Genomic DNA, 20,600 nt, shown 5'->3' with positions numbered 1-20,600 from the left:
GGTAGACCAGGGAGGATCCTCAGCTCCTTCAACCTAATTCCCATGCCTTGGGAGCCTCCAGAGACCAGGATACAGGTGTGGGTCTCTACCAGGCTTCAGGCTCTGGCCCAGGGTGGTCGGGAGGAGCAGACTGGTTGAGTTCCTTGGGCTCTGGGGTCAGGGCTGCTCTGAGGCCCTTTGCTTGCAGAGACAGAGGCAGCAGTGGAGGAGGCTGAGGGTGGTTTGAAATCCAAGCCTGTTCCTCTGCTAGGAGCAGGAGTGTGACCACAGATCCTCAGTCAAAGGGCAATGGGATGTTAGGACCCTGCCTCCTGGGCGGGTATCCCCGTCAACCTGGCCTCTTTTCCTCCCGATCCCCAGGTTTGGATGCTTTCCCCTCCAGCACCCTCACTTGGAGCATTCCCTGCGGTAAGACAACCCTACCACCCACCCATAGAGAGGGGTAGAATGTGAGTCTCCTTTAGTGTGAAGATGTAGGGGGCCCTATTGACCCACACAAAGCCAACTCAAGGGTATGAGTGAGGCAGGGAGACCCGTCAGTAGAGGAGCAGATGCAAGTAGAGCAGTAGAGGGCAGTGCAAGTGCAGGTGGGGCCCAGGTGACTGGCTACTCCTACCCTTTTTCTTCCCATCCTTTAAGTCCCGCAGGCGAGTACAGGCGCCGAATCCTGGAGCTCAGACTCCCACTCGTGGCCCAAGTTCCAGCGCCGCAAAGGAATGTCGGGGTCCCATCCCTGGACAGTGGCCCACTCACCGGAGCCTCCGCCGCAGACAAACCGGGTCCCCTTTGTCGCGTGCTCCGGTGGGGTGGTTTGAGGTGTGAGGTCGCTGAGTCCACAGTCTGTATGCCCGGAATCCGAGGAGCTGCGACCTCCTCTCTTTTCCTGAGCATGATCCCGGGGCCAGGTCCTGGGTCCGAGCCTCAAGGGCGTCGTCGTGGGACAAGGTGCCACGCCGGTCCGAGGACGAGTGCAGAGGTTCCGAGCTCTCCCCGCACCCCCACCTCGGTCCTTGTCCACAAGTCCCAGTGTCCTTCCCAACAGGGTCCCGTGGTCCCCCCTCGCCTCGCCTCCAGGTGAGACGAGCGGAGGGTGAGGGACACTTACTCCAGCTGGAAAAATTCGAAGCGACCGCCTCCCCTGTGCTGGGCACTAAAAAGGGGAGACCTGGTGGAGCTCCTCCTCCTGGAGGGGGCTTCGGAGCCTTCCCGGTTTGCCCCACCTGAAACAGACAGGGTCTGAAAACTCCCCCAAGGCTAGCACCATACCCTTAAACCAAAAAGCCAGAACGAAGATGCGGGATCCCGGTACTCGGTCACCCTGACTCCCCCATCTGGGGCAGAGGCGGGATTCTCCGCTCCGGGGGAGGGAACCTGGGGGAAGTTTCGGTCCCGATACCTCCAAAGGGAGGGTGAAGTTAGGCTCGGTGTTCTGGGGTCCGGGGTCCAGTCCGGGAGTTGCACACGCAGGGCGGCTTCCACCAACGGCCCGGCTCCCTCCTCCATCCCCACCAGGCGCGGCGGGGACTTGAGCGGCCGATGAGCTGGGGAAGCCCCAGGACCCAACGGGACCGGGCCCGGGGGTGTCCAAGATGGGCCCTAAATAAAGCAACCAGCACAGCAAAATGCTGGAACAGACATCGGGCGCCGGAAGAGTGGAAGGGGGCGGGTCCTGGACGGGAAGCCAGCTACCAGGTAGTGCGCCCCGGTGGCCTAATGGAGAAGGCACTGGCCTCCTAAGCCAGGGATTGTGGGTTCGAGTCCCACCCGGGGTACTCACTCACAATTTTGGCATTGCTATGCTGGGGTGGCTTCTGTTGTCAGCCACGTCTCTGAGAGCTGCACCTTCTAGGACCCTCGAGGTTAGGGGACGGGTGTTTCTTTACACCCTTGAAGGTGAGGAAAGAAGGGAGCTGGGGCCACCTGGGGCTGAACCCACTGAGGCTAGCTGGGGGGTGAGGGGCATCTCACAGAAGTGCAATACCTTTAAAGTTCTGATATGTATTTTTAAACTATCTATCTAGAATGTTTACATTTAAAAATCAATGTACATCTTATAGACTAAGAAACGACCATATGATCACCTCAATACATGCAGTAAAGGCATTTGATAACTCCAACCTCCATTCCTGATTTTAAAAAAACTCTCAGCAAACTGATATTGAGGGGTAGGAGAGAGAGCGAGGAGCTATGAGAAAACTTTTGAGGATGATGAATATGTTCATTATCTTGACTGTGGTGACGGTTTGGGTGTACACAAATGTCAAAACATATAAAATTGTGCACTTTAAATGTATACAATTTATCATATATCAAAACTTTAAAAAATTGAAGTATAATTGATGTACAATATTATATAAGTTACAGGTGTACAATATAGTGATTCACAATTTTAATGCCGCAGAGCAACTAAGCCCGTGGGCCACAACTACTGAGCCTGCGCTCTAGAGCCCACGAGCTGCAACTACTGAGCCAGCACACCTAGAGCCCATGCTCCACAAAAAGAGAAGCCACCGCAATGAGAAGCCTGCGCACCACAACAAAGAGTAGCCCCCCACTTGCTGCAACTAGAGAAAGCCTATGTGCAGCAACGAAGACCCAAAAATAAATTTAAAAAAATTTTTAAAGGTTATACTCCATTCATAGTTACTATAAAAATTGGCTATATTCCCTGTGATGTACAATATAGCCTTGTGGCTTATTTTGTACATAATAGTTTCTACCTACTAACTCCTTGCACTTGTGATACCCCTCCCCCCTGCCCTCTCCCCACGGGTAACCACTAATTTGTTCTCTATATCTGTGAGTCTGAATAAAATTTTTTTTAATGACCACAAAATTATTTGACACTCTTTCCACTGAGAAGTGGCATCTGTGTCTCTTCTCCCTGAGCCTCAGTGGGCTGTGACTTCTTCATACAATAATGTATGGCAGAAGTTACACTGTAGAACCTCCAAGGTTGAATCATGAAGGGGGAGGCAACTTCCATCTTGTTCAGTAGAACACATACATGGGGTTCCATGTTGCCAGGTAAGAAATTCAATTAGCCTGAATCTTCCATGCTGTGAGAAAGCCCAAGCCACATGGAGAGGTCATGTGCAGATGTTCCATTCCATAGCACCAGCTGAGCTCAGTCTTTGATTCATCTCAGTTCATATGACAGCTGTGTTGTTAAAGGAGCCTCCAGATGTTTCTAGACTTCAAGTCTTTGCAGCCAGGCCCCAAATTTAACAGACACAAGTTATACCTGCTCTTTCCTGTTGAATTCCTGACCCACAGAATCAATGAGCATAATAAAATATTGCTTTATGCCACTACATTTGAGAGTGTTACATAGCAATAATAACTGACAAGTAATAACTATTAAACTAAAAGATGGCAAACATATTTAATGGAAGAATTTTGAAAGCTTCTCACTATGAATTCTGGAACAAAACAAGAATGCCTCCTATCACATTTCAATTTAACATCTTATTAGAGGTCTTAGTGCAATCAGGCAAGAAAAGTAGTTAAAAGGTATAAGTAAGGATTGGAAATAATTAAACAATACTGCCTTGATTCACAAAGGACATGCCTGAATAGGTAGAAAATCCTACAGATTAAAAATAATTTTAAAAAATGAGTTTCACAATGTAACTGAATCTAAGATTAATATACAAAAATGTATTTTTATGTAACTGCAAAACATAGAAAATTATATTCAGTGATATAATTTACAATAGCATCCACAAAATCAAATACCTAGCAAAAATTCTAATGAAAGATGTGCCAGACCTATTTCAGAAAAATATAAAACACTATTATGATCAATTAAAGAAGACCTTGATAAATGAAGAGATACATCATGTTCATGAGTTGAAAGACATTATTGTAGTGACATCAAATCACCCCCAACTGACCTACAGAATCAATGTTAGACCAATCAAAATCCCAATCACTATTTTTGTATAAATTGACAAGCTGATTCTAACACTTATATGAAAGTGCAAATGACCAACAATAACAAAAACAAATTTGAAAAACAAATTTCGGAGATTTACACTCCTGAATACCAAGATTTATTATGAACTGAAGTTATTTTGGTCACAAGGGTAAACAGATCATGGAACAAAGCAGCACAGTATTAGAATCACACGTACTCAGATTCTTGATTTGTGAAAGTTTGCACTACAAAGCAGTGGGGGAAAGGACGGTCTTTTAAATAAATTGTTCTGAACCAAAACTGTCCCCCTTTAACAGATGGTGAAATTACGGCCTACAGGGCTAAACGTCTTGAGTCCAGAGCCTGGGTTGGGAGGAATGCAACCCCCCCTCCCCCCGCTACAGGGTCTAAAACAGAAGGGAATGTTTTTACAACTACGGGTTCGGTCAGCGTTTGGACCTGGGACCTCTGTCCCCAACAACAAAAGTCATGTCTCTAGCCCAGCGCAGTCCATTGTTGAAGGCCACAAAAACGAGCCACATCTGTCATTTAAACTCATCTAGCAGCAGATCTTTTTTTTTTTTTTTTTTTGCAGTACGCGGGCCTCTCCCCGTTGCGGAGCACAGGCTCCGGACGCGCAGGCTCAGCGGCCACGGCCGACGGGCCCAGCCGCTCCACGGCACGTGGGATCCTCCCGGACCGGGGCATGAACCCGTGTCCCCTGCATCCACAGGCGGACTCCCAACCACCAGCAGATCTTTTTTTAAATCTTTAAATTTAATTTAATTTTATTTCTTTGGCCTCACCACACAGCTTGCAGGATCTTAATTCTCATATCAGGGATCGAACCAGGGGCTCCGGCATTGAGAGCGCGGAGTCCTAACCACTGGACTGCCAGGGAATTCCCACAGATTTAAAAAATATAAGTAAAAAGGTAAAATTAAGTGTAATGTATTTTAATTAACCCAATATATCCAAAGTATCATTTCAACACATACTCAGACTTCTTACTTTTTTTGAACAAAGCCTTCAAAAGCCAATGCGTATTTTTACACTTAAAGCAGCAATCTCAGTCGGACCAGCCGGAGGAAACCAGTGTCTAGCCGGGGAAGAGCTGCCCTGATCGAAGAACACAACGAAGCTGCTTTTGGGGACTGGGGAGTTCAAGGGCTGCCTGGACCTCTGCGGTTAGGTTCCCCGGGCTGGAGAGGAGGGGAGGGACGCGGGGGCGCGGGGGCCCGGGTCAGCAGGGGTGGGCCTAGAGCGGAGCGCAATACGCATGGCCGGATGAGTCTCTAGGCTCGGTCTCTCATCCCCGAGCTTTAAAACAGTGAAAAACCGGGACCCACAACTTGAGCTCGTCCGGGATTTGAACCCGGGACCTCTCGCACCCGAAGCGAGAATCATACCCCTAGACCAACGAGCCTCCCTAGAGTATCATCTTCCAGTGCTTCCTTCACAACTATTCCCATCGCCCCGCGACTAGGGTTTATCCCGAAGTGGACTGGGAGGAGCACTGGAATCACAGCGGGGAGACCCAGGAAACCCAGACCGGCAGGGGCAGAAAGAGGGGTCCGCTAAGCCCAGACAGGGCCGAGGAGATTGATTCCTGGACCACAACAGGGGATAGATTCTTGCCCCAGGGGAGTGAAGAGCAGAAATGTGGGGGTGGGGGAAGGGCGGGGACGGGAGGCTTGGGTGACCCGGAGAGCACCTTACTCTCCAGGGGAACCCGAGCCTCAGGCTGACAGCCGTGGGGCTGTGGATTGTGGCTGGGGAGCAGGCAGGAGGCAGGGGACCGGCATCAAGTAGGCCCTGGTCCTACGGTGGGGCCCCTGCCCTGGAATCTCTAGGGGAGGAGGAACAGCGGGGAAGGATGGGAAGGTTCCGCTTTTTGCGCGGGGCTCCAGGGCTGCCAGCCTGCGGCGGGGAGAAGAGAGCTCCGATGATAGAGGATTCTGGCTCTCCCTGTAGATCCCCAAAGCGCCGCAGGGTGGACGACGACCACCTTGGGAGCCTCCTGCGGTTCGGGCAAATCCTTTCCGCGGGAAAAGTAAGGCAGAGTGTGGTAAACAGTGGCTGGCTCGTTTGAATGATTCAGTGGGGTTTAGGGTGTAGGGGCTGTCCCTAGGGGTCTAACTAATATCTGGCCCTGGGTGATTTGGGGAAGGGGAAATATTGGCCTGGTGTGTGAAAGTTAGATAAGGAGTTGGGTCAGGGTGTGGACTTGAAATTGGTTGGTTTGCAAACTGTTTACTTTCTCTAGAATTAGCTGACCCTGGGGTTGGCAGTCTCTTCCTAGCCAGCAGACCCCTCCAAGAGGTCAAACAATCATTAAAAAAAAAAAGACCACACAGGTGTCTTCACCCACTTCACCCTGTCTATCCTTCCTTTACCAAGCAAAGGTCCCATGCCTTCTCCGGAGCTCCACGATGGTCTGTAACCCTAGCTCAGTCAATGGTGTGTCGAGGTCCTGGAATTTGTCCAAGGGTCTTGTGATTGGTCTGGCTAGGATTCCGTGAATGCTTGCTTTACAGGAGAGAATCTGAACTCCCTCACTCCAGCTTGGCAAAAGCTGGGCTCAGCGTGGGGCTTGAACCCACAACCCTAAGATTAAGAGTCTCATGCTCTACCGACTGAGCTAGCCGGGCGAAGACAAGAACAATCTTTGACGCCCAGCTTCTCAGAGTCCCAAAGGCAGGTCCTGCAAAAAATGGCAAAGGTGCAGCCGCCCCCGGAGTCGACCTTCTAGAGGCTGGACACAGTCCTTGACTGGGACTCTGGACATCCAAACCCGGCACCATGCCCCCACCCTGCCCCCCATTCTCAGCCAGCTGTCAGCAGACAGGGAATCTTTCACTTGGTGTTAAAGTGGAATTTTTGGCGTGGGGCCATTAGCCACAGCCCTGGGTCGGGGTCATTCAGGTTGGTCCTTGGGGGGTGAGGATGGGGGCAAGGAACAGCCTTTCTCGAGGATCAGGGGAGCCTGGGTTGACACGCCCTCTGCTTGCATAAACACAGACCCTAACTCAGTACCGAGCCCCTGCCTATTTATGGCTCCAATTCTTTTAAAATGACCCAAAGAATCAGCCCCCTCCCACCCCTCTGCGGATCTATGTGCAGGGCCACAGAGAGGCCCACGAAGTCCCAGAGGGGAGGGCTCGTTGGCCAGTTCTGTTTGCCCCGTTGTAGAGTCCTTGCCTCTGTGACTCCACGGAGCCACAGCCTGCCCAGGACCACCAATGTCTTCGGAATATAATGGAAAAATCCGAACCTCTCCTGGGTCCCACCCACAATGGTTCATCTGTCCAGAAGGTCCCTGGGGCAGGGGCACATCGTTTACCATTCCTGCTCAGCTAGGAAAACCGATCCTGGGTGGGATTCTGTTCCTGACCTCCCACTACTTCCCCACAAAGTCTCAGACTCTAGAAAAGCTGCCGCTACTGAAAAGTCAGAAGAGCTAGACTGAATGAGGAGCCTCTTACCCCCTCCCAGCCCCCCACAGTACCAAGGGTGACAGCCCAGCCTTAGCAAAGTAACCAGAACACCCTCATCCCAGTCTCGGGGATCTGTAGGAGGAGCTAAGTTATGCCAATGTCCAAAGCTGGAGCTCCATTTGCCCCAAACCCGGGCAACAGAAACCTTCTCCAAGACCCAACATGCAGTCCCTGCTCCGGGTGGAGCTGGGGCTCACAATCTCTGGCTTAAAAGGCCTGCGAGACCCCATTTGGCCATGGGCCTTCCCCCCACAACAAGGCTGTGTGGTTCCCCTCCTTCCACCCTCCGACTCTGCAGCAGCCCCTCTTCCAACATGCACTCCAGTCAACCCCACCCACTCTGCCCTTCCCCCCTCTCCCCCTCCTCACTCTGCCCCTGGGTCAGGACTTGAACCAGCCTCCCTGCCCCAGCCCGTGACCCCTCCCTTCCAGGTGTGTGCCTCTCCGTGCTCAAAGATCACAGCCTCTCCGGGTGGGGCTGGTCCCCACAAATCTTGTCCCTGCAGAGTTCTCAGCGCGGGGCCTGGCTAAGGATCCGGCGCAGGGGGTTTGTGGAATGAATGCAGAACGGAGCCAGAATGCTCGGTGGAGAGGAGGGTCACCGAGGTCGCAGGAGCAAGAGGGACACGCGAGGGTAGTATCTCAGGTGTGAGAAAGCCCATCGGGATCTAGGCATGAGCTCTTCTGAACATTTTAGTGCTGGTGCTGGGATGCACAGGGAAGAGCAGGCTGGGGACCCTCTGCAGAGCTCTGGAGAAGACAGATCCTCCGGGGCTGGGAGAGGTGGGGGCTGTGGACAAGGCCACCAGCTCAGGGATGGAGGCTCCTACGGGAGGGCCCCGGGAAAGGCCCCGGCCACACTAACTGGTCCTCTGGGGTGACCGGTGCACCTGGTCCCTAAGCCTCACGAGACGCACATTTCTCTGAATCCCAATTCGCTTCCAGTGGAGGAGAGCGACAGCTGCGTCGCACGTGGGCTCGTCAGGACGGAGGAATCCAGGCACCATGACTCTAGCTCTGTCCCGAGCCTTGGGCTGTAGAGAGAAGAAAGGACCCTCAAGTTTCCCTGCCGTGGAGGCATCAGTCTTCTGGGTGTGGAGACGCCAGCCGAGCCCAGGACTAGGAGAGGCACAAGGCAGTCCCGGATCCGCAGAGCGTCAGCCTCCGAGACCTGGTGCTCACAGGGGCGGCGACACTGCGCTATCTTCTTCTCGAGGGCTGAGAGCTGAACTTATCCGAGCTCAATACGGGGGCCGCTCGGAATAGGGAAAACGGGGACCTGAGGCTGCACAGGGAAATGGTGTGAAGATAAGCTGGAATAGGCAGTCAGAAGTTCAGGTCTACTGTGGCTCGTTGGTCTAGGGGTATGATTCTCGCTTAGGGTGCGAGAGGTCCCGGGTTCAAATCCCGGACGAGCCCATTCTCTTTTCTTTTTATCCCAAGAATTCCCAGTGTACCCAGCCCAGGGACTCCTGCGGGAACAAAATATGGCTCTGAGGGCCCATCGACCTCCACCGCCCACATCCAGCCCGCCAGCCTGATCGGAAGGGCCAGAAGCCCTGAATCTGAGTCCTGAATTTGAGCTCCATATTAGTTTAGGGAGTGGGAGGTAAGGAGAGAGATCTCCACGCACAGCCGGAGGCCACAGCTTCAGCTTGGGACACCTCGCCCTCCGCCCATCCCTCAGGCTCAACACTCCCAGGTGGCTTTCCCCTCTGGCCGCCAGAGGGAGCGCCGAGCCGACGCTGCTGGGCTGGGAATTGGGGAACTTCCACCCGTGCCCCGGTCCGGGAAAGCCCCCAACTGTGTTCCGGGTGAGCTAGGCTCTGGCCGCCGGGCTGCACTGCTTCTGTTGTTAATGACCAGTGGAGGATCGGGGAGCCTCCAGAGACACCCCACCCCCCACTCCCACGGGGCGAAACGGGAGAGTTGGGAGGCTGGGTAGGACTGCCCTGAGCGTGCACCTCACGAAGGGGACCTTAACAGTTTTTTCTCACTTCCCCTTTCCCTTCCTGGGATCTGAACAGAAACTTCAGAGCCACCTCAGCCGGTGGCCCAGAACCTAGTAACAGCACCCTCGCGCTGCATTAATCCAGCCTCTAATGATGGACATCCATGTTGCCCCAACCTTCTCTTTGTCCACATGGGGAGCAGTAAGAGGCGCCCCTCCTCCCCCCAGACAGGGGGCATCAGCCGAGACCTAGTGGAGACCACGAACACCTACTCCAGCCCAGCAGTGAGGAGGTCCCACCCTGTGTGAATTGCCCGCACCAGACAGCAACAGGGCAGCCCCCTCTTTCCCTACCAGAGGGGCATCTAGTCAGAGAAGGCTGCAAACCAGAAGATTTAAATGAGATCTAGAGTCTCATAACGTAATACCGAAAATGTCCAAGATGCAATTGAAAATCACTGGTCAAACTAAGAACCAGGACAATTTCAACTTGGAGGAGAAATGACAAGAGACACCGACTCAAATGTTGGAACCATCTGCCAAGGAGGGTAAAGGTGGGTGAAGCAGCTGTGGTAAAAATACTTCAAGTAGCAATTACAAGCTACTTGAAACAAATTTAAAAAGTGAGAGTCTCAAATAAATGGAATATATAAAGAATAGCCAAATGGAAAACTTAGAACTGAAAAATACAATAACCAAAATAAAAAGCTTAATTGATGGGCAACAGCAGAATGAACAAAACAGAAGAATCAGTAAACTTGAAGACAGAACAATAGAAGTTGCCCAATCTGAAGAACTGAGAAAATAAACTTAAAAAATAAAATAAACCAAATAACAGAGCCTCAAGGATCTGTAGGGCTTTAACAAAATATATAATATTGGAGTCACTGAAGACCCAAGAGAGGAGAAAAATGGGGCTAAATAGTTTTAGAAGAAATAGTAGCTGAAAATTTCCAGTGGGTTTTTTAAAAAATAAACTTTAGGAGAGGGTGTACTCACACCTCTCCATTCTTTGATGAAAGAATAAAGTTTTCAAAATAATCCTTATTGTTAGAGTTCTCAAAAAACAACAAAATCGAGCAGAATTACATAACCCCCTGCCCCCAAACACCACAGCCTCCTCCACTCCCATGTTGTTGTTGTTTTTCTCAGTATCACAACTGTTTATTTCATGCTGGTGCTACCTATCAGCTGCAGTGGCTGTAGCTTGGCTGTGGCTGTGTGTTCATTCCAGGGTCCAGGGTGAAAAAGTAGCCCTAATTGTGCACATGCTGTTCTCACACTGTGGGCAAAAAGGGGAGGGGTGACCCTCACAACAGCTTTTAAAGTTTCTTCCTGAAAGTCAGCTCTGATTACTTTACAGATGCCTTTGAAGCCACATGGCCAAGTTCAACATCAAGGAAGAAAGCCAATAACTGGGAAAAATAGAATCTACCGCCCTTCCAGAACCCACAACCAAATCAAGCAACGGTCCATCAGGAAAACGTAAAGCGACCTTAGGTGTCTGGCGTCACGGGAAATCAGGGGCTTGCACCGAATGGGGTGGGGGAGGAAAGTCAGGGAAACTGTTGCCACGACCTCAGCCCAAGCACCGAGGTGGATGGTCTGGAGCTCGCGGGGGTCCACTGCCATCCCCAGCCCTGGAGAACCCTCGCCTGTCTCTCGTCTGCAGCAGGGAAGCAGGTGCTTCATGAAGGCTCCCTGGAGAGCAGCCCTGAAATTCAAGGCCACACTTCTGGCTGCCTCCGGATTTCTCCTCGGCAAACTCGAACTTCCAGAGGAATTTCTGGGAAATGCGGCTCCCATCTTGTTACGGGCCGAACGCTGGTGTCCGCCCCAAACCCCTAGGTTGAGGTCTGACCCCACCGTGACGGTACTTGGGGACAGGCCTGCGGGGCTACGAGGCCAAGAGGGCGGGACCCCCCGACGGGAAGGCGGCGGACGCGGTCTCATCTGGAACCGCCCGTAAGACAGCGGCCAACCTGACTGAGCTCTTCCCGGCGCCTGGGGGCGCGGCCTCAAGGTCCCCACCGTCGGGGAGTAGGCGGCGGGCAGGCCCCGAGGCCGCAGCCCCGCGCCTTAGGAGCAGGGACCGCCGGCCGCTCCGCGCTCCCGCCGCCCGCTCCCATGACGGCGGCGCGCGCGAGACACGGCCCATTCCCGTGTATTTTTGAAATCTATCTCCCTCTACTTTTTTTCTGACGTATTTTAAAGCACATATAGCATTGCTTCACCTGTAAAAGCTTTTTGCCTTTTTTTTCACCAACTATCTCTACAAATAAAGTCCTTTGTTCTAAAATACTCGCAATGCCACGTGCACATCCAACAACATTAACGGTGATGCTGCAGTGTTCTCTCGTGCTCAGTACGCATGCAGGTTCCCGCTGCCTCCTAACCTCCACTCCGCATTTGGCTGGTTAGATTCAGGATTCAAGCCAGGTCCGCACGTCGAGGTTGGTGGAATCTGAAATCTCATTGAGTCCTCAGCAGATTCTCCGAGGTGCCCTGTCTCCAGAATTTGGGGTAGGGAAGGAGCAGACAACCCCTAGGTCCCACTCCCAGTCCATCATGTATCTGAAGTTCCTTTCTGTTCTGGAGAGCCAAGCCGGGAGGGGGCTGGGGCGGGGTTGCCCCAGCCCCGACCTTCCCGGGTCTCACTCCTGGCATGCAAGGATCCGCTTGCTCCCTCCAGTGACGTCTCATTTCTGACCCTGAATCCCAGGAGACTGGATCCTAAAGCAGAGGGCGTGAGCAGGGTAGGTGTCGTGGCAGGCTCCACGGGGTCTCCATTCCCCTCCAGCAATCCACCACCAGGTCGCTGGTTCCAGCAACTCAAGATCGTCCAACGGATGGACCAAGAAATGTTGGGGCAAAATAAGTTTTTAAATAAAATAAATTTCTTTTAGATAATTCAAAGGAAGTATAGATGGAGTTATGCAAACAAGTGGAATCCAGTTAAGTCTAACAATTATTTTGGGTTCACGGGCTTGTTTGCGTATATATAGTGGTGGGTCCCTTATCATTGCCCCATTTCGGGCCGCGTGTCCGCGCATCGCGGGATCATCTCGGGCTGGCCCGCCCTGAGTTCTATCCGTGCCTCAGGGCTCCCGGGGGCGGCAGAGCCGCTGTCTGTCCTTCCGTCCGTCGGTCAGAGTGGAGCCTTACCCCTCCCCTCCCCCCAGCTGCTCTCCGGCTGGGGACACGGCGAATTCCGGGCATTCTCAACACGCAGGTCGCCGGATGGTGCTCCACGTCCCCGCTGACCCCGGGGCCTACCCAGCCCAGTCATTTTGGGTTATCCACAGCCAGTCAACTTTCCAAACGTGGCCGCAGTCTACCAAGCATGGGTGCTCGGCTAGCTTCGTCGGTAAAGCGTGAGACCCTTAATCTCAGGGTCCTTGGTTTGAGCCCCACGTTGGGCGTTCTTTTGACAGAACCTCTAAGCAATTCCTGGCATTCGGTTTAGGTACAAAATGCACCAAAGGCTAGTCCGACGAACCGGGTCCAGACGCTGCCACATCTGCAGCCTGTCAGTTCTCAATGAGTCACCCCGCCCAAGCTCTCACAGGCCTGGAGTCTCCTCCTTACAGTGGGTCCGCGAACCCACTTGATTCCTCAACTTCTTTAACCAAAGGAACCTTAGAAATGGGTCCATCAAAGATTTGAACCTGGCTACCAGACAAAAGCCACCCACCAGTTCCTCCTTTGGTTTATTTAGTCGACGGAGCGAGCTGCTACTATTATCTGTGCATCTGCAAGACAGCGTGGTTTAAAAAGCTCAACTTATACTAGGATATTTCTTTGGGAGTGAGGGGTGTACTGGATTCCAAGTCACAATCGTCTCTCAAACAGGAGTGACCCTACAGGGCAGAGGAGCCCAGACCACTGTGAGGAAGGACGAGGGTGAAAACCAGGGTGGACATGTCCATATCTGGTGAATGCGACAGCGGTGTGTCCCACATCCCAACTACTCTTTTTTTTTGCGGTATGTGGGCCTCTCACCGTTGCGGAGCACAGGCTCCAGATGCGCAGGCTCAGCAGCCATGTCTCACGGGCCTAGCCGCTCCGCGGCATGTGGGATCTTCCCGCACCGGGGCACGAACCCGTGTCCCCTGCATTGGCAGGCAGGCTCTCAACCACTATGCCCCCAGGGAAGCCCCCAACTACTCTTTAAAAGAGGGGCTCGTCCGGGATTTGAACCCGGGACCTCTCACACCCTAAGCGAGAATCATACCACTAGACCAACGAGCCACTTCCTGAGGGTCATTTGTTCTCCTCTTGAGTTCAACGTGGCTCTGTCCTCACTGGTCTGGGCTGTCTCAGTTTTCTCATCCATGGATCGTTTCCCTTTTCCCCACGAATGTCAGGGAAGGATTTGATTCCATGGACAGGAGGGGGATGGGAAGGCTCAGCATTGCCACACTCTGAGACTCCCAAGTCAGCAAGTCCCGATGCGGGCTTTGGAGGGTTCCGCTCCTCTGCTCTCCTCTCCGCCTGTGGAAAACTGAGACGATCAGCTCAGGAGAACGTCCCCAGGTCCCTCTTCCGTCACCGGGCTAAGGGCTGGGCAGCGGAGTGAAGCTGAGAGCTGGGTTTGGCCCCCCGCCCCTGGCGTAGCGGGCTCCCCGGACGCCCCCGGGACCGCCACCCCCACCCCCATGCCACTCACTGGAAAGACCCGCCGCGGGGTCCCGAGTCTCACACCCCGTCCAGATCAGAGAACTGCCTCCCGGAGCCCCAGACTCACGTCCCAGTGCAGACAGCAGCTGGGAAGATGCCCCGGCGAGGGGGTTTAGGTAGGGAGCAAAAGGATGAAGGAGGAAGTTGAGGAAACTCAGGGAGCCCTCAGAGGACACTCCCCGCCCCGCGCTGCCGTTGCCACTGCTGTGACCTGGGTCACGGCCCCTCCATGTCCGCTGAGCACACCCAGACACCAGACTTCAGTGACCAGGCCCGATCTGGCCACTCAAGTCCAACTGGGATCTGGGTCCGCCACCCCCTGGGTCTGCCACATGATCCATCCTCACAGGCCCTGACCCCACACCAGCTCTACCAGGGATTCCGTTTCTGCCATAAAATGACCAGAAAAAGCAAACTGGGCTCCTCGGGGATTTGAAGCCAAAGTGAGGGTAAGAACTTCTCCACAGGGACCTTCCTCTGCAGTTCGCAATTCCTGTTCACTGGACAAATGCCCAACTGAAGGCAGGCCCTAGACTGAGGGCATGGGTAGAGGGGAGCAGACGCCGCGAGCCAAAGGGGGTTAAGGCAGGCCTGAGGGAGGGACACCACTGACACAGAAGAGGACTTTGCAGAGGAAATAACCTGCTGGTGGAGGCAGTAGTGCTTTCCCCTCAAGAAAAGGGAAGTCTTAAAAGGCTCCGGCTATAGGAGAAGAAAGTGCTGGCCAGGGAGCCTGGTTACCCCGGTTGACCCCCACCAGGCCTCAGGGGTGGGAGAGGCCTCCCTGGACATCCAAGTGGGGCCTGGGGTTCTGTGCAGGAAACCCACTTGCTCGGGGACTTGAGAGTCAGGAGGCATGAAAGGGGCACCCAGCATGCACGACCCTGGGCTTAACTGGAGAAACCCAAGCGTTTAGGTCAGAGAAGAGGCCCACCAGCCCCCTGCCCCCTCTGCATGTTCTGGGAAGATCTGGCTCTTCGGCAGCTCACCTGGCAGGGGCTCTGTGCCATAATCCCCTGGGCCTGGGATCAGGAAGCTCTTCCCAGATTGGGGGACCTGAAATTTCAACCAAAGCCTCAGTCCCTGCCTGTGTCACACATGTCTTTTCTTTTCTGTATTCTGATTCTTTGATGTCTAGAGCCTTGCTGACTCTGGAGGGAATGCCCCTCCCAAGGTTGACCAATTCTAGGAGACAGTAAACAATTCCTCTGCCAGCAGGCATTTCAGATACAAACCAACCAATCCAGAGTCCACAACCACCTGTTTTATCAGACTCTTACACTCTGGGCCACAACCCATCTGCCAGAATCACCTCAAGGCTGGGAAACAGAAAACTAGGGACAGCACCTATGCCCTAGAGCCCAGTGAAATTATTCAAACTAACCCATTTAAACCTGTTTTCCCTGCCTCACCTGTTTCACCTTTCGTGAAACCACAATAAAGCCTCTTTTGCCCACATTTTCTTCTCATTCCTTCCACCTCCTGACTGACTCTGGTGCTTCCCCTGTGCCCCCCTCCCCCAACGTGGAGGCGCGCCCCCTCCTCTTGGAAACTGTAACAAGCCATCTTCTCAATGGCTGGATCTGTTGGCCTCAGAGAATAATAATAAAACCTATGTAAACATTGCCGTTCTTCCAACTTGGAGAAGAGACCCCGTGTCTAGAGCACCGCCCTCTGGACACCTGTGGAGACCCCAGGTCCTTCGCGGTCCCCATGCTCAGTCTCCGATGCGGTTTCCTTCCTTCCCTTGGTCGTGGAAGGCCCTTTGGCAGCCCCTCAAGTAGGAAAAAGACGTTGAAACGTGGGCTTGTCCGGAATTTGAATTTATGACCCAAAGCAAAAATACATGCCCAGACCAAGTTACATCGTTCTCCAGGTCCAGGGACCGTCTGGCACACAGACCTGGTCTCCAGCGAGTGGAGACAGAAGTGTTTGCCCCCGCCCCGTTCGGGCTCCTTCCCCCACCGCCAGGCCTCCAGGCCAGTCCCGGAGCCCCGAGGACGAAGCCTCCGGCCTGGAAACGCCCGCCCCAAGCAGAGCGATGGCCACTTGGCAGCACGGAACTGGGCGCAGCCCGATCGGATCGCGAAGGCGGGGACCAAGATCCTCTCGCTTAGGACTCCGTAGAGCTCCGGAGTCTTCAGCCCGAAAACTGGGGATGTCTGAAAAAAAGGAAGTGGGGCTCAACCAGAATTTGAACCCGCGACTTCTGGCACGCCAAAACGAGAATCATACCCCTAGACCAACCAGCCGGCGTCTGAATAACTCCTGACGTCTGTCTTTGGAAGCCTGAGACCGCGGCTCCGCCCTCCGATCCTGGGCAGAGCTCTGGCGGCCGGGCCCCGCAGGAACTTGCGCCGGAGGAGGTTTCGGTTTCGATTCCAGAAGAAGAAGAAGAGTTGCAGGGCTGCCGGAACCTCACGGAGAGGGTACTCCCGCACACTAGGGCCCTAGAGCCGCAGAGCCAGACTCCCCCAGGCCACGAGGGCCACCCAGTCTCCAACAGCTAGAGGAGGGGACGGGCGACCAGGAAGAGGAGGGAGTCCCTGTGGCCCGGGTGAGTGTGAAAGTCTCCCAGGCCAGAAATTTCACCCAATATGGGACACAAATCCAAGACCTCGAGAATGAGACTCTGCCACCTCCCAACCGGCCAGTCCGGGTGAGCCTCGAGCATCTCGGGGTCCCTCTTGGCCTGAGCTCGGCCCCAGAAAACCCTCACAGTTCTGGAACCCTGATGTAGGGGTCAGAACTGGGGTTGGTGCGCGCTTCTTCCTGAACGGCGCTGCCCGGCTAGCAAGGAGTCCAGCATCCACCTGGAAAGGAAGGCCTCCCTGGCTTGTCCCCGAGGCGAGGCCGTGGAGCCTTCCTGATTTGCTTCAGGCTACTCGTCGAAAAGAGGGCTGAGAGTTTGATGATGAGAAATCGTCCCTCATTGGAACCCGACACCTCCCACAACCTAAGCGAGGATCACACTGTGATCCTTACTAGTCTCTAGTGATACCCAACCACGTGCCCTTGCCCCCGACTTTCCAGCTCCCTGGAGCTGCTGGGACTACACAGACCCACGGCCGGACAGCAGACAGGAACTTGTTGGGGCTCTCGTCCTCTGCTGAAAGGACCCGAGAATTCAGCACTCCAGTGCCCGAGATGCAGTGTGCACAGGATCCAGGGTTTGTCCCTACCATTTTTAGGACAGTAAAGTTCTGAAGAAATACAACTAGTTTGTGAGGAGTATCCTTTTCTAAACTTGCCTGGCTAGCTCAATCGGTACAGCATGAGACTCTTAATCTCAGGGTTGTGGGTTCGAGCCCCACGTTAGACATGACTTTTGCCCTCAGGGCTTGGCTTCACAGATAAGCAGAGATGATATTACAGAAGTGGCCAGATCCATATAAACTAACCCTCTTCCAAAGGAGGATCTGTTGCTGGTCCAGGGAGGCCGGCATGTGGCCACCAACCTCGAATCTCACCGGAGCAACTTGCTTTTGTCTCATTAATATTTTATTATATACGTTTTGGAATTTAAAAGTTGAAACTTACTCCACAGTTCCAGATACAGCACTCAGAGTGGGTCAGGAGCCCCTCTGAGAGGTTCCTTTTCTAAGAACTTTCTTGAAATTCCCGCGATCGGGGCAAGTGCTTATCAGGCCAAGAATTATCGCCCAAAGTAGGACTTGAACCCATTCAGTCTCAGTTCTACACGCGGAACGAGAGCTACAACAGGAGACTTGGAAATGGATTTTCAGCTAACTCTGGCCCTAAGCAGGGACCTACGTGATGCTCCATCCGGGGGTGTTCCCCACCCAGGACCCTCGCCTCCCCCAACCCTGTGTGTCCCCACGTGCATTTGCTTCAGTTTTCCTCCCTCCTGAGACAGAGATGCAGCAGGGAAGGGAGCCCCTCATCTGGCCGTTATTCCTGTCCCAGCCCCTCTCCCCTTTCTAAAGTAGAAAGAAAGTTGGAAATCGTGGGCTACTCCAAGTAGAGGTTGGGTGTCCCTCTCCTCGAGAGGCAGCAGTGAGGGAAATGTGAGTTCCTTTCTTGGGGTGGGGTAGGGGAACCAGAAGGGTTAGCAACGCCGGCCCTGAGGCTCTCGTGATGTTGGGTCATCTGGGTATCCAGGTTTCCAAGGTGGGGGTCAATGGGGGGCAGGAGAGGGCTTGGCAGTGGGGAGGAGCCTGCCAGGTTGTGTCCCTCTTGGTGCCTGGATTGGGGCACCCTACTCGTCCAAAAGAGAGAGAGACTATATTCATCAGAGTTCTGTTGTAGTCTATTTTTCTGGAGAACTCAAAGAGAGAGAGAGAGAAAGAGAGCGAGAGGAAGGGGAAAGTGAGGGAGAGATTGTGATTGATTGTAAAAATTGGCTCACATGATTGTGGGGATCCCAAAGTGAAATGTGCGGGGTGGGAATTCCATCAAGAGTCCATGTTGCAGACTGGAGTCAGAAGGCAGTCCAAGGCAAAATTCTATCCTCTTGGGGGTAATCTTAGTCTTCTCTCTTAAGACCTTCAAATGATTGGGAGAAGCCCACCCACATTATGGGAAGATAATTTGATTTACTCAACTCTACTGATTTAAATGTTAGTCACATCTAAAAAATACCTTCACAGCAACATCTAGACTGGTGTTTGACCAAACATCTGCGCACCATAACCTGGCCAAATTCACACACAAAATTACCCATCACAGGGTCCTGTCAAAGTGCTGGGCTTCCTTCCAGACTTGTGGTTGCCAAGGGGGAGGAGGGTAGGGAAGGGATCGATTGGGAGTTAGAGGTTAGCCAATGCAAACTATTATATATAGACTGGATAAACAACAAGGTCCTACTGTGTAGCACAGGGAACTATATTCAATAGTCTGTGATAAACCATAATGGAAAAGAATTTTTAAAAGAATGTATATATGTATAACTGAATTGCTTTGCTGTACAGCAGAAACTAACACAACATTGTAAATCAACTATACTTCAATTTTTTTAAAAGTGCTGAGCTTCCTTCCTAATAATAGGAGAGACAAGGTACAAAAGCTTACCTTCTACTTTGGATGTGTCCCAGTAGGCACCAGACCAGAAAACAGTACCTCCCAAGCTTCTCAGAGATGCTGGTGCGTCTCCTCAACCATGCAAGTCTTATTGCCTCCGTGAATAGCATTTCCTGCAGTCACTGCCAAGATCCATAGTCTGTTCCACTGCAGCATGCCATAGAGCCATGCTGGCGAGCCAGTATCTCTGTCCCTTCTGATTCCTTCTTTCACAGTTTGACATGGCATTTCTGGCAATTCTACTTCATTTAATGTAGGCCATTGCTTTTTCCATCCTTCCAAGAGCCATGCCAGCTGAGTATCACAACCAGTTTGAGGGACCACGCCAGGCGTTAAGTTCTGTGTCATGAAAGAGTGTCCCATATGATAATCTCTCCTTTTTCCAGCTTTTTATTCTCCTCACCCAGATCCAGGACCGTCAGGATCCACTCCGGGCAGACTCTCCAGGTCACCGCTGACACGTCATCCAGATCCTACAGAAGCAGTCCCAGTACTTTCCCAGTTGAGTCATGCTGGGATGTGACCCTAGTATTTGGTATGGTGGCCTGGAGGGGAAGTTGGAGCAGGTCTGAAGTGACCAAATGTTTTGTAAAATACCTGCTTCATTTGAGGTTCCTCCTAGTTTCCAGGCAAGGGGGTGGAGGCCTGGGCCCCCACAGCAGGCCCTGAGAGTTCAAGGCTCTCAATGCAGCTACCCAGATATATCCATTCCAAGTTTGATGGCCCCGAGCGTTCAAGGTTCTCAATGCAGCTACTCAGATATCCCCATTGCAAGTTTGAGGGTCCCATTTCTTCCCTATCAGCACCCTGACATTGGTCCAGGAAATTTGCTGAGACTGAGAATTCAAGTCTGCCTCAAGGCCTGCTTCTGAGCCTGGCCTTCAGCTTTATCGGCCCTTCAGCTGTAGAAGATGTAGGTTGCTTTCAATGCTGCCAGAGCAGCCTCTGATGTTCACACTGCTTTGAATTGGTGATTAGTCCACAGGAGGCTGTCATTCTCGGGTTTCAATGCATTAAAGACATTGAAACATTTTTGTTTCAATGCGTCAACACATTAATTCCACAATGCTTACAATGATCACATTTCCACTATATCTCCAAAATGCCAGAGACATGGGGTGAGCTCCCTCCCATACAGCCATCCCAGTTCAACGGGGACAAAAGGCTTAATAATTGCATGGCTCCAGCATACCCGGGTCTCTCAGAAGTCTACCTACCACCAGTGATGTTCTCCTTGGTGCCAGGCAGCCAGAAGGTGATTCAACCTTGGAATCTTGTAACCGAGCAGGACCCTATGGGGCCTTCCAGGGACAGATCCCCCCATGTCCTCCGCCTGCCCTCATCTGTAGAAAACATTAGCCTCCTAGGTCTTCCCCAAGTTCCAAAGAATAAATTTAATCAGAGAAGTGAGAAAATGCAGAAAGAAAGGAAAACAGTCAAGCAAGACAGTGGTTTAGCCATTAAACAAAGTCAATCACCTTTAGCTCCTCCTCAAGGGCTGATAATATTCTGA

At 52.7% G+C, this 20,600-nt stretch overlaps 6 non-coding genes across 6 annotated transcripts; 3 read left to right on the top strand and 3 right to left on the bottom strand.

The window, feature by feature from the left end:
* The first annotated feature begins 1,699 nt into the window (after nucleotides 1-1,699).
* TRNAR-CCU lies at nucleotides 1,700-1,772 on the top strand. Its single transcript has one exon. It is a non-coding gene; the product is annotated as a tRNA-Arg (tRNA).
* Nucleotides 1,773-5,273: 3,501 nt separating this feature from the next.
* Nucleotides 5,274-5,345, bottom strand: TRNAP-CGG. The gene has a single exon. It is a non-coding gene; the product is annotated as a tRNA-Pro (tRNA).
* Nucleotides 5,346-6,497: 1,152 nt separating this feature from the next.
* Nucleotides 6,498-6,570, bottom strand: TRNAK-CUU. Its single transcript has one exon. It is a non-coding gene; the product is annotated as a tRNA-Lys (tRNA).
* A 2,193-nt stretch (nucleotides 6,571-8,763) lies between these two features.
* Nucleotides 8,764-8,835, top strand: TRNAP-AGG. Its single transcript has one exon. It is a non-coding gene; the product is annotated as a tRNA-Pro (tRNA).
* A 4,711-nt stretch (nucleotides 8,836-13,546) lies between these two features.
* On the bottom strand, nucleotides 13,547-13,618 carry TRNAP-AGG. The gene has a single exon. It is a non-coding gene; the product is annotated as a tRNA-Pro (tRNA).
* Nucleotides 13,619-17,296: 3,678 nt separating this feature from the next.
* On the top strand, nucleotides 17,297-17,369 carry TRNAK-CUU. The gene has a single exon. It is a non-coding gene; the product is annotated as a tRNA-Lys (tRNA).
* The last annotated feature ends 3,231 nt before the right edge of the window (nucleotides 17,370-20,600 follow it).

The sequence above is a fragment of the Phocoena sinus genome, chromosome 15 (assembly GCF_008692025.1).
Source record: "Phocoena sinus isolate mPhoSin1 chromosome 15, mPhoSin1.pri, whole genome shotgun sequence".
In the NCBI taxonomy this organism is placed as follows: Eukaryota; Metazoa; Chordata; class Mammalia; order Artiodactyla; family Phocoenidae; genus Phocoena; species Phocoena sinus.
This window is presented reverse-complemented; position numbering and strand designations above follow the sequence as displayed.